A 13,179-nucleotide genomic window follows, 5' to 3' on the forward strand; every position below is an offset into this window, starting at 1 on the left:
TTGCTTTGATGTGTATAGGCTGTTGTGTTGTGTCTGCTCTGTCGGCTTCTTCAGGCTCAGTTTTTCCATTTCTCTGTGGAGGTGAGATAAGATGTCAGTCTTCCTCTTGTTGCAGTAAAGACAGGACTGTGAGTGTATAGTTTGCTACTAAATAGGAGCTCTGGGCCTTCTAGACGTACACATTTTACAGTTAAGTCTCAGGTTTGTCTGTGGTTCCTGCACCCTGGTATTTTTCTGTGTGATAGTGACCTAGCTGCATGGTTCTGGTTGCTTAAAGTCCCTTATTATAACTCACATATTTACATAACACTTTATCCACACTAACAAGATAATAGTTATAATTAGTCTATGAGTACATTTTATTAAAATGTAATGTACACACACCCTGATGCACATATACTTTCTGAATCTGAGCTCCACAGGGACGGAGGCAGGCGCCTGCTGCCATGGTATCAGGTTGCAGGTTTGTCAGACACAATGGTGAGGAGTAGCCCGGCGGCTCGGCCTGAGAGGGCAGAACAATGGAGCCGCAGTGCAGACGGAGCAGCAGAGGGCACGAAGAGTCGATCTGTCAGACTGGCAGATCTGCAGGGGCTACTCCGGCCCCGGACCCTCTCCTCACACATACAATGGAGAGTGGGAGGTCAAGTGCAGACGGGAATGGAGGGGAATTCCCAGCATGCTATAATAAAAAGGAGTCCTCTATTTTGGTGACTGGAGGAATAGTCAGGCTACACCCAGAATACATCATAACTTTTACCCGAATACAGTGAAGTCATTTCAGTGGGTCAGTGTGCAGCTGGAGATAATCAATTCACGGGTCAGTAGTTCACTGCCTTAGACCACTGCTCATTACTTTTGCATACAAACTAAATGGCTGGTCTGTTTGACAGCTGAACTTGTACCATGAGACCATTACCATACTCTCTTTATGGTTATCAGAACTTGTTACTGTAGATTAAATTACTTTTTCAGAGGGGGAAAAAAATGTTTTTGACACAAGTCACTTTCTGAATTTTATTGTAATATTGTGAAGGATTTTGCGGTGCACATCTACAGTAAATTGGCAGCGCAATATGTTGAAAAATCCAATTGAATCCCATCAAGCCATGACATCCAATAGAGCTGAGTTTGTCTGATCTCCTACACCAGTTACAGGAAGGAGCATATCACTTTAGACCAATTCTGCTATGAGTTTATACACTGCCGCCTTAATATCTCCATTCTCGCCTTTTATCTGTCGAGCACATGTACTCTGTCCCAATCTGTTTAGGGGGACTAGGCATTTAGATGGGGCTGTATACAAACCGAGGTCCTGAAAACTGCTGCCCTCAGAGTGGTGACTAAGGGGGGCTAGTGAAAGCCAGATTTCGTTAAAGCTCTTAATAAGGCACAGTGTGATATATAAGCCCGCAGGCGGCAAAGCTCTGTGTGCAAACACTTCAACAACTCGTGTGATAGGGCAATCTGTGTATAGAACAGCGGATGTCCTAACAACTCTGTTATTTCACACACAACCCTATTTGGCCTCTCTGATATCCTTAATTTGGTTGCAGAATTTGATATAGTGCTGCAAATATTTGCTTAGGCACACATTTACTCTGTTTGCCTGGTATGCTACAGTAAACAAACCGCAATGGTGTACTGAATGCAATAAATGTTAAACAGTGCATGCAATTATATACTTCACATTTCTGGCCCTGCACACTGAAAGCACGCTTTGTGGACGTGGGCTCTATTTTGACACATCGTTATTCCCCTTCCTGACCACCTAGGGTTACGTTCAGAAATGAACTGTTTATGAGATGCCCATATTTCAGTGTGAAGGGATATACAGGTTTAGACGTTAACATTTCACAGGTTCGGGGAGCAGAGAATACATTAAAATGCACAGAGAAAGCATCAGTTTCATGCAGATCTTACACGTATTAGATCCAAGAAAGTACTGTATCACTGGTAGTTTGTTATTATTTGTTTGTACTTTGCTCTCTGTACCAGCTCAATGTTTGCTATGTTTGTTATTTTTCTATACCATGACAAGTTTTATCTTGTGTTTTGGCTTTTTTCGCCCCTCATGTCTCAGAAAAAAAACATACATATATTAAATGTAATATTTCTAGTGTGATTAATTACCTCAAACTCAAGCTCCAAGTGTGAGTAGTGAGTGTGTGAGATCAGTAGAAAGTGGGGCATCAGCGGTCAGCTGTATTTGGATTATAAGTCAACATGCTTTTAGCTGCACTGTTCGCTGAATCAGCTTTTTCTTGGTAAGGATAGTGGATGATCTTAATCCTGTATATCCAGGTAACCTTCTCTGAAGGAGGAACAAGAATAGTGCAGACATTAAAGTCAGGCAATGTCTAGACAAGGACCACAACAAGATAATACTCATACATGAGTGAGGATCTTTTGGTTTTTCTTTTTTCTTTCAGTGACTGCAGATGTCGGCGTGCAACCTGCCACGCTGTGAAGAGGAAAAGGAGTAAAGGGTGCTGTTTTAGTGTTGTGACTTTATTTATTTCTCTGTTGGATACATACATACCCTGTAGTTTCAGAAAGGCACCAGCAGTTTCTTTTACTTCTTGAGTGTTGTTCTGAAGTAAGCTTTTCTCAGGATGTTGACAGCTCGCAGCGCTAGTGTGAAAGGAGGAGAAGACAAAGCACTCTGTACTCAGAGGCTGTGTGTGATTAATGACAGAGGTGTGTGTTGCAGTGGGCACCCTCGGAGCAGCTACAGATCAGTCTTCCTGTAAGACAAATCTGACACTCACCAACCCACCGCCCCACCTGCTACCCCCTCACCAGCATCAAACCCTCAGCTCCTCACAGCCAAGTGCACCGAGCACGACATCGCACTCATAAATCATCCCAAACAAAGCATGTTTAATCTGTGACGCGCAGGCCTGACACGCAAATGTATTACCTGTTGTAGGAAAACTGCATGTGCCCGACTGAGTCAAGCCTCTATTTACCTTTTGAGAAACCAGTAAAATACTGGAAAGACAAAGTCTACAACAAAGAAAGCTGATGATGGCAGTGTCTTTCAGGCTGAATTCAGGAGACAAAGCCCCGCTTTACTCAACCATCCCGCTGCCTTTTCATGGCGGATGACATGCTTGCAAGACTTTCCCGACTGCACTTGCCAAAAAGATTTAGGGATTTTTCTCAAGCACATTTGTAAAACATGAATACCAAATTATCTCTTGTGGATTAGAGTTGGATAGCTGCTATGCGCTGGTATGAGTCATGATGCTTAGTGAGAACTGGGCACCTACTACCTACAATTGTGTGATAGGGTAGGTTTTTAGAAATCAGCCGTGCAGTAATAGAGTATTGTGAGATGATATGCTTGTAACATTGTGCTTGTGTTCAAAGGCAGCAGTGTAGAAGCAATTCAGAAAATATCATACCAAATAAATTGTTTAAGGAAATCTTTTCCGATGTTGTAACGTGTGCAATCCATTACTTTAAAGAGGTCTAAGTGAAAAAAGCAACTGCATTTTGAGCATTTGGAACACTTTGTCTTACCTAAATGCTGCCTAAAGGTAAACAGCGACAGTATATTCAGACATTTTCTTGCTGTACAGTCTGACAGACTGAATTACAGTAGCATAAGCTTGATGTGGAATCGTTTCTAAAATGCCATGAAGAACTGGCTAAAAGGCAGAAATTATACAGTGGTCTCTCCCACACATTCATTTTGGCATTTTCCCTTGATCCTGCTCGTCCTCGACATGTCTTTGCACCGTAGATGGTGGCAATGAGAAGTGATGGCACCTGCTGACTGGCTTTGGCGATGTCAGAAACTCACACGTACACTCGCAACAAGGTTTTTGCTCATGATGCAATCATCAAGTCAGAAAATCTGTGAAATTGAGAGTGAATGCTTCGTACATAATGATCATAACGTCACAGAACATCAACGTTTTATCCACTAAAAGTGAAAGGCTTTATTTAAAAAATGTTTTTTGTATAATCACAGAAATGTACAGAGGGCTATTTAAAATTAAGACAGTGTCCCATTTAGCTCACCAAGAAATGTATGTTTGTAGGTATGGAAGCTGCTAATATCTTCCAGCAGCTCATGACATTGTGAATTATTTGAGTCATTCCAGGTGATTAATTAAATAATACTTGAAATTAGGGACAAAATGAGTAATGGTAAGAGCAGTTTCATTCCTGACCTTGTTCAATTTTTAATGAGCTCAGTACGACGGAGACTACATTTTTATAAATGGAGCTATAGACTCATGTGAATATTGGAGATAATTAAAGAGCTTGGATTTCTGTACATCTGCAGGAATTTCTGTACATCTGCAGGAAAAAAAAAGGGGGCCCATCAAGCAAGCTACACCACCTTGCAGTTGATAAGCATTCAGCGATGTGATAAACAGAGAAGAACACTTTAGGAAACCCAAGAGACTGGTAATCTCAAGAGAGATCATCAGCTCATCACAAGGACCTTTGTGTGCTGTCGTTCTCTGCCTCAGGAAGAGCACAGACGCTTCATAAAAACTACTGCAGTGTCAAAGTTGAACAGAAGTGAGATTCACATAAACAAGATGAGAAACATCACAGAACACTTGACAAGTCGTGCCTATCATTAAACCTGTATAACAAATACACAGAAACCGCATTGTATGAAAGTTTGCCTGCAGTTGACTGAACAACCTAACTGGACACTTCTCGTGAGTCCCACATTCACACGAGATCTCATATCCCCGTGTTATCTGCTCCACTTTCTTTAGCTAACTGATATCATGAGGGTTTTCATTTCAAGTGTCATTCCTTCACATTAACAGTTGTGTGCTATTCTTCGCTATTTGGAGCCGGCAGGCCTTGGTTACTTTTAATTACAGTGGGTAATGAGAGAAGAGATCCAAACTGTGAGACACAGAGTATTTTTAGATCTTGAACTTGATTATCTAACACAACGCTGCGGTCTCCTCAGACTTTGTTGAGAGAGTTTTGTGCCATTAATATGATTAAAATCACTGTGGATGGAGGGTTTTTAGCTGTTTTAAATGATCAATTAAATCATTCAACTCATGCTTAAGCAGTTTAATGTAACAACCCCTCTCAACTTCATTTATTTTTACAACTACTTGATTATTTGTTTGTTATCCAAACTGGTGGTTATGTATGTTGGTGTTACGTTGGTGAACTCCAGTTCGAATCCCGCCTCGGCCGCCACTGCGTCAGGCCGTTGTGTCCTTGGGCAAGACACTTTACCCGCATTTGCTCCTGTGGGTAATGTCCACAGTAATGACTCTTACATGTCTAATATGTGTAATGTGTAATTGTAAAGCGCTTTGAGCACCTGTAAAAGCGCTCTAATAAAAAATGTAATGCATTATTATTATTTATTATTATTATGTATGTAACTCACACTGCAGACTATATCTTTACATTTCAGCGACGTTAACTCAAAAGTCACTGAAACCGCAGTCAGGTATATCAGCGTTTAACAATGGAGGACCAGAGATCGTTGAATGGTGTTGTATGCTTTTCAGGAAGGCTGTTTTAATGAGCTTCAGATAATTGAGTGTTATTTTAATGCTTGGTGGTCAGATTGTCTGAGGAAATTGTGACTCAGTGATCTGTTTGTGCCTCTCTCATTTAAAAAATAAACATGTATTTCTTTCCTCACTATTGCTCTGTAGATCAAACTTGACTTATATAGCCTAATAAAGCTCTCTGCATGAGGCGCGTGTTTTAGTCGCTTTTTTAATTGGAGAGAAAGAGTGTCTGGGTCTATTTGTGGTCTGGTGCAATGTTGAAAATGCCAGCTGTCGAGCATCAAAGCCTTGCTGGAACAAACCGTTATTTGGCATGTCCCTGCAACTTGTTGAAATGCATCTCTTTTTGTCATACAAAATAAGTTTTTCAACATTGTTTGAAAAACAAACAACCTCACATGGACAACTTATACATTTAATTGAAAATTAAAAATTAAAAAATCTAATTATGTACTGCAAACCAAACATAAACATGTAAGCATTATTTCTTTAAAACATTGTGCTATATTGTAGAAAATTACTCTTTTTCCTTCCTCCCAGCCGTCTGTGGGAGGAAGGAAAAATCTTCCACCACCTTCTGGAGTTATGACTGACAGCTGTGGCTGGTCCAGAGAGCCGTGAGCCAAGCCCTGTCACATAACGCATGCCCGACATGTCTATGTCCATCTGGGGTCCTACCTTTCAAACCACTGCCACCCCTGCTCTCTGCCTGCAGAGAGACCAAGGGACAAGAGGAGGAACAGCGTGAAGACGGCCTCTTAGGGCTCTGAGGGAAGCATCCAAAGCCAGCTGGTCTGGCTTTGAGGTAAATCAATGGGCAGAGGGGAACAAAGGCAGCCGAAAGAAGAGGAAGTGTTGTAGACAGAAAGAAGGGAAGACATAAAGAAAGCCAAAACTTGTAGAGTGGAGAAGTGGCGATTGGAACAGCAGGTTCTGTGAAGGTTTGTGCAACAACAGCAAACAGGTGAGACACAGGTGTCAGGACGGGTCTGACTCCTTGTGCATGACAGAAATGTGATGGAAATGAACACTTTAGGAGAGGCTCAGTAAAAAAAAAACGGAATGTAATGCAAAGTTGTATCTCTTATGTGATTGTGGATTTGAGAAATGATCTTATTCTACACATTATGTTGAAGTGAAACTTAACGAACTGATGTAAATACTGTGTGTTTTTGTGTTTTTTCTGACATTGTTGTTATTTGGTGCTGTTATCACTTTGGGAAGATGGGAGGCCTGAATGTTGACAGAAAAGTGCAGCCAAAAGAGATGCTGAGAGCAATTTGGATCCGCCCTGTTTCTGTTGACATCGGCCTGAACTCACTAACAAAGGTTGCACAGCAGAAACTTTACTGATTGAAAACACTCCAAGAAACCAGCTGGGGACTGCTTCTTTACTTATCGAGACTTTCATTACTCGCAATGCAGAGGAAAGAGCAACAAAAAAACAAACACACAACACAGTTGTTTTATTAAAATCATTTTCATCTTACAGTATTCAACATTTTGTGGTACATTTGGGATAGTTAATTTTTACCGCACAAAGTGTTTTTTGCCAAGGAATGCAATTTGAGCCCTTCAGAATAAAAAAAGGTGATTAATTCGCCATCATTTTAACACAATATAATTACCATATGCATTACAGATATGATTTAAAAAAAAGTATATTCTCAATGAAAAGTTGAACATCTTCAATTTGGTAGTGGTGAATACACCATAAACTGAAACATACATACATAGGCAACACATTTTATTCCAAAGCTATCAAACCAACAAATAAAAGGACTACATTGCCCTAAAATGTGGCTGGACTGGTGTGGGTGTGAGAAGCAGAAGGGAGTACTACAAAATCAAGCAACACTGTGACAACAATAAGAACAATAACAATGCATTTTTGATACTTTAAATGGGCATGAATGTGTGATGCATACTTGTTATACTTGTATTGTTCAGTTATCCTCAGGAAATTATAATGAACAAAGTGAATCTTAAGGTCTCAAACAGCCTGTTAAAAACCTAGCTGTTGTTGTTTGTTTTTTTTGGAACCTGAGTTTGCAAAGTAAAACAGAAGTGGAGGCTTAGTCAAACTGCAGGAAGAGTCATTTATCCTGAACCGTGCATGGCAAATAGCCATGGGCACAATGTAGTGGAATAGATTTGAAAACAAGTTTGTTGTGAATTGGGCATTTCATTTAATAAATATTGTGCTTTTATTGGCTACACAAAAACTGTGTTGAATGTGAATTAAAAGTCATTAGGACAGTTGAGACTCCTTGGCCTAGAACCCGGAGGAAACGGTAGGGATGAGGAAGACCAGACACAGCTTTCTCCCATGGGACCGGGACTAACTGGTGAAAAAGGTAGCACAATACACTAGGGGCCAGGCTATACTAGACTAATACAAATGAGCTACACAAAGCAGCATGCAGCCATGCTTGTGAAAAGCCTGTCCCTTCATTAGTGAGCATGCGATAAAACAGGATGCCATTAGAGGAGGATGTCAAAAATAATCACACACTGTTTTATTTAGCTGGGCAAATCACGGATTCTGTTTGCAGGGACGTCAGATTGCTTTGAATGTTAATTCTAAATAATATTATGATGTGGGTATACTTCACAAAAAAATAAAAGTCCTGCATTTGAAATGTTACTTCAGTAAACTTAATATTTATCTGCAAAATGTATCAAAAAAAAAATTCATATTTGTTGTTGATACTATTTATTGATATAATAAAAACAGTTGATTATACTTGTGGTCAATTTTAACACACCTGCTTCCAAACGCCAGTAAAAACAGCCGTATTGGCCACGCACCATACCTCCTCTGATCCTGCACGTACACGTGACATGCTCATATGCGAGTCCACCAGGTCCCGCCTCCTCCTCTAATTGGCTGATCAACAGACGCTGCAGATTCTCATTGGCTGCGAGGAGTGCCCTTTACACCAAATTCCATTGCTGTTGTCTTAGAGATATGACGTCAAAGGCACCTAATGTGATGAGGCCGAGCCGAGTAATTTGGGAAAGTAGTCAAAAATATAAAGTCATTCTTGAAGAAAAACAGATTGTACTTCAGCAATTATGTTCTCTCATTTAGAAAGTTGTACTTTTTTTTTGTTTGTTTCCATACGTTTGGTCTGTTTTATGCTTTAACTGACTCACTTTAAATACTTTTAAGTAGAACGTTGTTATAAGAGTAAGACAGCAATAACATTGAAAACAATAATTAGTTAAAACAGTCATAATCAGAAAGCTATAACTCAATACAACATGTAGTGGATAAACAGAGACTTTTAATACTTATTCTAATGTTTTGCGGCTGTTTGTGTGTGTACTGTATGAGTGCGTGCGTATGTGTGTTTGTGAGGGAGAGAGAGAGGGAGAGAGAGAGGGAGAGAGAGAGAGGGAGAGAGAGAGGGAGATAGAGGGAGGCAGTTCGTCAGAAAAGGGGAGGAGTCTCTCGCTGACAAGAGGGAGACAGGCTTTTCTGAGTTTGTCAGCTCCCCCTAAAATAGCAGTCAGCGTGTAAATGTGAACTGAAATTACGTTTATCCACTGGAGCCACCGATATAGAGTGTCTATACACGGCGACTGACTTGGGAGTAAAGGTGAGTAACGGAAATAGAAACAATGTTGCGGAGTGTGGCGGCGATACAGTGAGTGAGAGTAGAAAAGCGCAAGAGGGAGACGTAGAGAGGATTTTGGAAACGGAGACGTGAACTGCAGATATCTATCTATCTGTTTATCTGTCTGCCCCTGGGTACGCTCAGAATTCAACATACACAGTTTAAAACCAGTATCGAGTGACTTAACATCAGTCATGTTGATTATCAGTAAGGTTTTGATGCCGCGAAACGTCCAAGTGTGGATTTAAAGGGTGCAGTCAGACGCGCGCTGTTGATATCAGTCATTGCGAGAAACTTTTACAGGATTCATCGTCAACAATATTGCGCCGGGAACAAGTCTTACTGTATGTGCTTCTTGAGTGTTTATTCGTGTATTAAGAGTGTTAAAACACTCAGTCGCAGTTAAACCTGGGATCGAAAGTTTGACATGTCATACTGTACTTTGTAAAACAGGCGCAACGTTTGGGAAACATAGTAATCATAACACTGTTGAGCAATCAACACAACAGCAGATAGTTAACAGTGAATAACCCGGTAGAAGTGCTGATATTATATAAGGTTTTGCTATGTTTGAATATGATAAGAACTTCTAAAAAACCTACTGGACGAAGGTAGCTTACTTACTTTTAAATATGGAGAGAATTGTTTTTTTGGCGCTAAAGCTTGCCAGTTTTCAACATTTGCCTAATTCTGGTACTGAAATCTATATATGGTGCCGTTCAGCCCGTGCACGGTGACATTCATGTTGTTATTGGTGTTGTCTTTATATTTACACACTCAATTCGACAAGAGGATACTTTTTGCCAAGCACAAGTTAAATGACAGCAAGCCTAAACTCAGTTTATTTTGGCACTTTAACATGACATACAGTAATTGAGGTCCTTGTACCTCATGGTATATTTCCTGATGATAAGTAAAGCTCTATAGGTTAGTCATTACTCTATTTAGGAGAGATTATGGGGGTCAAAGCTAACATGTTTTAATTTACAGGTAATTGTTGTCTTTATAGACTACTTTTATATCACACTTTTTATTATTTAAAGTGATTATATTTCACATATTATTTTTTGCTCAGTTTGGTGCATGAGCTTGTGAGAGAGGATCTTAGCTGTGGTTCTTTGAATCTCTGTGACCTTAACCCCTCGCCAGAGTGGGCAATGGCCAACAGTAACCTGACCTTCTCAAATGTTTTCTATACCTACATCGGCACATCTCATTAATATTGTACGGAAGGAATGGATTTTATTTAGTTGGAGCAGAAAACACTATGAGTTGAAAATTGTGCTCTATTTAATCCTCGTTTCCAACCAAATATACGAGTTTCATTGCTTGGTTAAAATCCAGCATATTTAGAAAATCAGCAAATTCCAACCATGTATAAGCATCCTTAGAAGCAATCTTGTTGTATTGTTTTCTCTAATATACATGAACACACATATTACTTTGCCTTAATATTTCAGTTCTTAAAGTATATCCCTCAGTTACCAGGATGGACCAATGACACGCTTTTTATTGTTAAAGTATTTCTTCATGGACAAGAGTTGTTGCAGGAGTATTGAAGCATACTTTTTCACTGTCCATTTAATGTTACTGCTGTACTTACGGCGTGTGCATTACCATACCAGCTGGTTGCCAGTGATTTCTAAAGCAAAGCAGTAAAGCACCCTTCAATCTGCAGTCATTAGCTTGTGTGCTGCCCCAGGCCTCGCCAGTAATGGGCCTTGTTGCTCATGATCCACATCACGTGAGCTCTTATGTCTAATGTGTGGATGAGGGATCCTTTCAACGCTGCTGAAATGAATATCATTTTAACAATTTATGTTGTGTATTAGTCAAAGGAATGAATATGATGTCTGTGAAGGCACAGATAGAGCCATCACAAATATCTCTCTCATGCATGTGGTGAACTAACCTCAGAGACCCCGTATCTTTTACCTTTTCCATTACGCAAACAAGGTTTGATAATATGCCTGTTCGATTCCAGTGTCATTTAGTTGTAGTAAATAAAATAGATATTCCACGATTACTTCCACTGTTAAATGTTTTAGCCTTGTTACATGTTATGGTTGTGTGCCCCTGCATGTCTCTGTAAATGTGAGTAAGTGTGTGTTAGCGTCCTCACACAAGTTGTCAGTGGAAAGGGAGAAATGAGAGGTGGTGACGGTGTGAGGAACGGGCAGCTGCAGCATCTTTTACTGCACTCCTCATCCCACTTCAATCTCAGTGTCTCAGCTTCTCCTTCCAGGAGAAATGTGGAGTGTGTGGGCGAGTCGGATCTGCAATTAACGCTGGTTGTCAGAAAGAGAATGCTGGCGTTTACACGATGCCTCTGAATCACTGAGTGAAAGTCTTTCTCCTCCACTCTCCTCCTCCCAGGACATTTTTTTCAAGAAGGACAAAAACACCAAAAAGCTGAAAGCCACGGATGTACTGAGTGAAAAATACGAGGCAGAAGCTGAGCATTCTTGGTCCAATAAAGAGGATAGTGTTTCTTTGATTGTTTGGTAAGCCAAGCTATTTTGTTATACTGCATAGCTTAAACAATACAGCAATTGTAATCACAGTTGTTTTAGAATTGTTTTCTATATTTAATTATTTTTAAATGACTGTGAAAACAATTTTTATTTTTTATTTGTAATAATTTTTAAATCATTTGGCTTTTATGTTTTATATTAAATTGGTATCAATACAGGGCTGGTTGTATTCTCAAAGCTTTAAAGTTAAAATCGTTTCTCTTTGGCGACACCTATGGTTGTAAGCAGTAATTACAGGTTATATTTTGAAGCTTACTTGTCAGAGATGGTCATTGCTATTTTGTTGTTTGTTTGGCCTTAGTTACCGTTTACTCACAACGCCAGCAGAGCCTGGAAAAACAATACTCTGCTCACACGCAAGTGAGTTCTAGAGGGTTGCGTTAGCTCCACCTACCCTATTTGCCAGACTGCTGTACAGCTCTACATGAAAACGTGTCGCTCTCTGTGTACAGATTGTGATTTTTCTCAGGAATGTCGCACACACACCTGGTTCATAATACTGAAAGTGTAAGGGCTTTCATTGGAGGGCCATGGGCTTAATAACGTTAAGTTGTTCAATCAGATTATGACTTAACAGAAATGTTATTTTAGGAAAATCTTTGAAATTATTTAAAAGTATAGTGATGAGCTATCTCGTAAAGAGTGCACAATAACTACACGGTCATGATTGTTGAAACTGGCTACAATAAGGTACTGAAACGCTTATTTATTCAATATAGACTTACATTTTTCATGGTGCAGTTAATTTTAAATGTAAGATGTGTTTTAAGAACCACTAAAAAGATTGGCAATCCTCAATCACATTGTAACGGTTCCACGTCTGTTTGACTAACAGAAGCACCTTAGTAAGATGATTCATTGTTTATTGGAGCTCTATCATCAATATGGAGATTCCAGCGTTTTCCTGTGAGACCTGGAGGTTAGATGCAGAATCTTGAGCCTGGCAGATAATGTGTTCGAGTGCAGTTAACTGTGTACCGTCCCCTGTACTGTAGACTGAAGAGAAAAGGCTTTTACAAACAATTACTTGGCTGTTGGTGTTCAGAAAACCAACTATCAGACATGTTTTATTTAAAACAAAAACTATACATCATTTGATTTCAATTTAAGAGCCACTTTACAATATATTATAAATATGTTATTCTTTCTAGGTTAGTTTAAGCTTTATAGATCACTGTTGGCCTTTGGTTAGCACTAGTACTTCACTGCAAAGAGATTTTGGGTCCATCCTGACCTTCTCTCTCTCTGTGTGTGTGTGTGTGTGTGTGTGTGTGTGTGTGTGTGTGTGTGTGTGTGTGTGTGTGTGTGTGTGTGTGTGTGTGCACAGATGGACGGATTACGGACCATGACATCACAGAATATCCAATGTTACGTGACCATTCCATTGTCCGTCAGTGGCACAGTCAGTAGGGGCTTGGACTGGGAGCTGTAGGGTTGCTGGTTCAAGTCCCCGACCAGACCTAAAATATGGAGTGTGGACTGCTACTTGGGGAGATCTCAGTT

General features: G+C 40.0%; 1 protein-coding gene across 7 annotated transcripts in view; it reads left to right on the forward strand.

Moving 5' to 3' along the window:
• Positions 1-6,237: 6,237 nt before the first annotated feature.
• The window catches only part of mef2aa (myocyte enhancer factor 2aa), a 59,490-nt gene continuing 52,548 nt past the window's right edge, over positions 6,238-13,179 (forward strand). For 4 of the 7 annotated variants that reach the window (XM_010784864.1, XM_010784866.1, XM_010784860.1 and 1 more), the window contains exon 1: positions 8,978-9,124. The gene's annotated coding sequence lies outside the window, so the exon portion shown is untranslated. Of the gene's footprint in view, positions 6,484-8,977; positions 9,125-11,518; positions 11,647-13,179 lie in introns of those variants that run through there. The other 3 variants (XM_010784862.1, XM_010784861.1, XM_010784863.1) reach the window with 3 other exon arrangements.

Source organism: Notothenia coriiceps, unplaced genomic scaffold (genome assembly GCF_000735185.1).
Source record: "Notothenia coriiceps isolate Sejong01 unplaced genomic scaffold, NC01 NC01_scaffold00026612, whole genome shotgun sequence".
Lineage (NCBI taxonomy): Eukaryota > Metazoa > Chordata > Actinopteri > Perciformes > Nototheniidae > Notothenia > Notothenia coriiceps.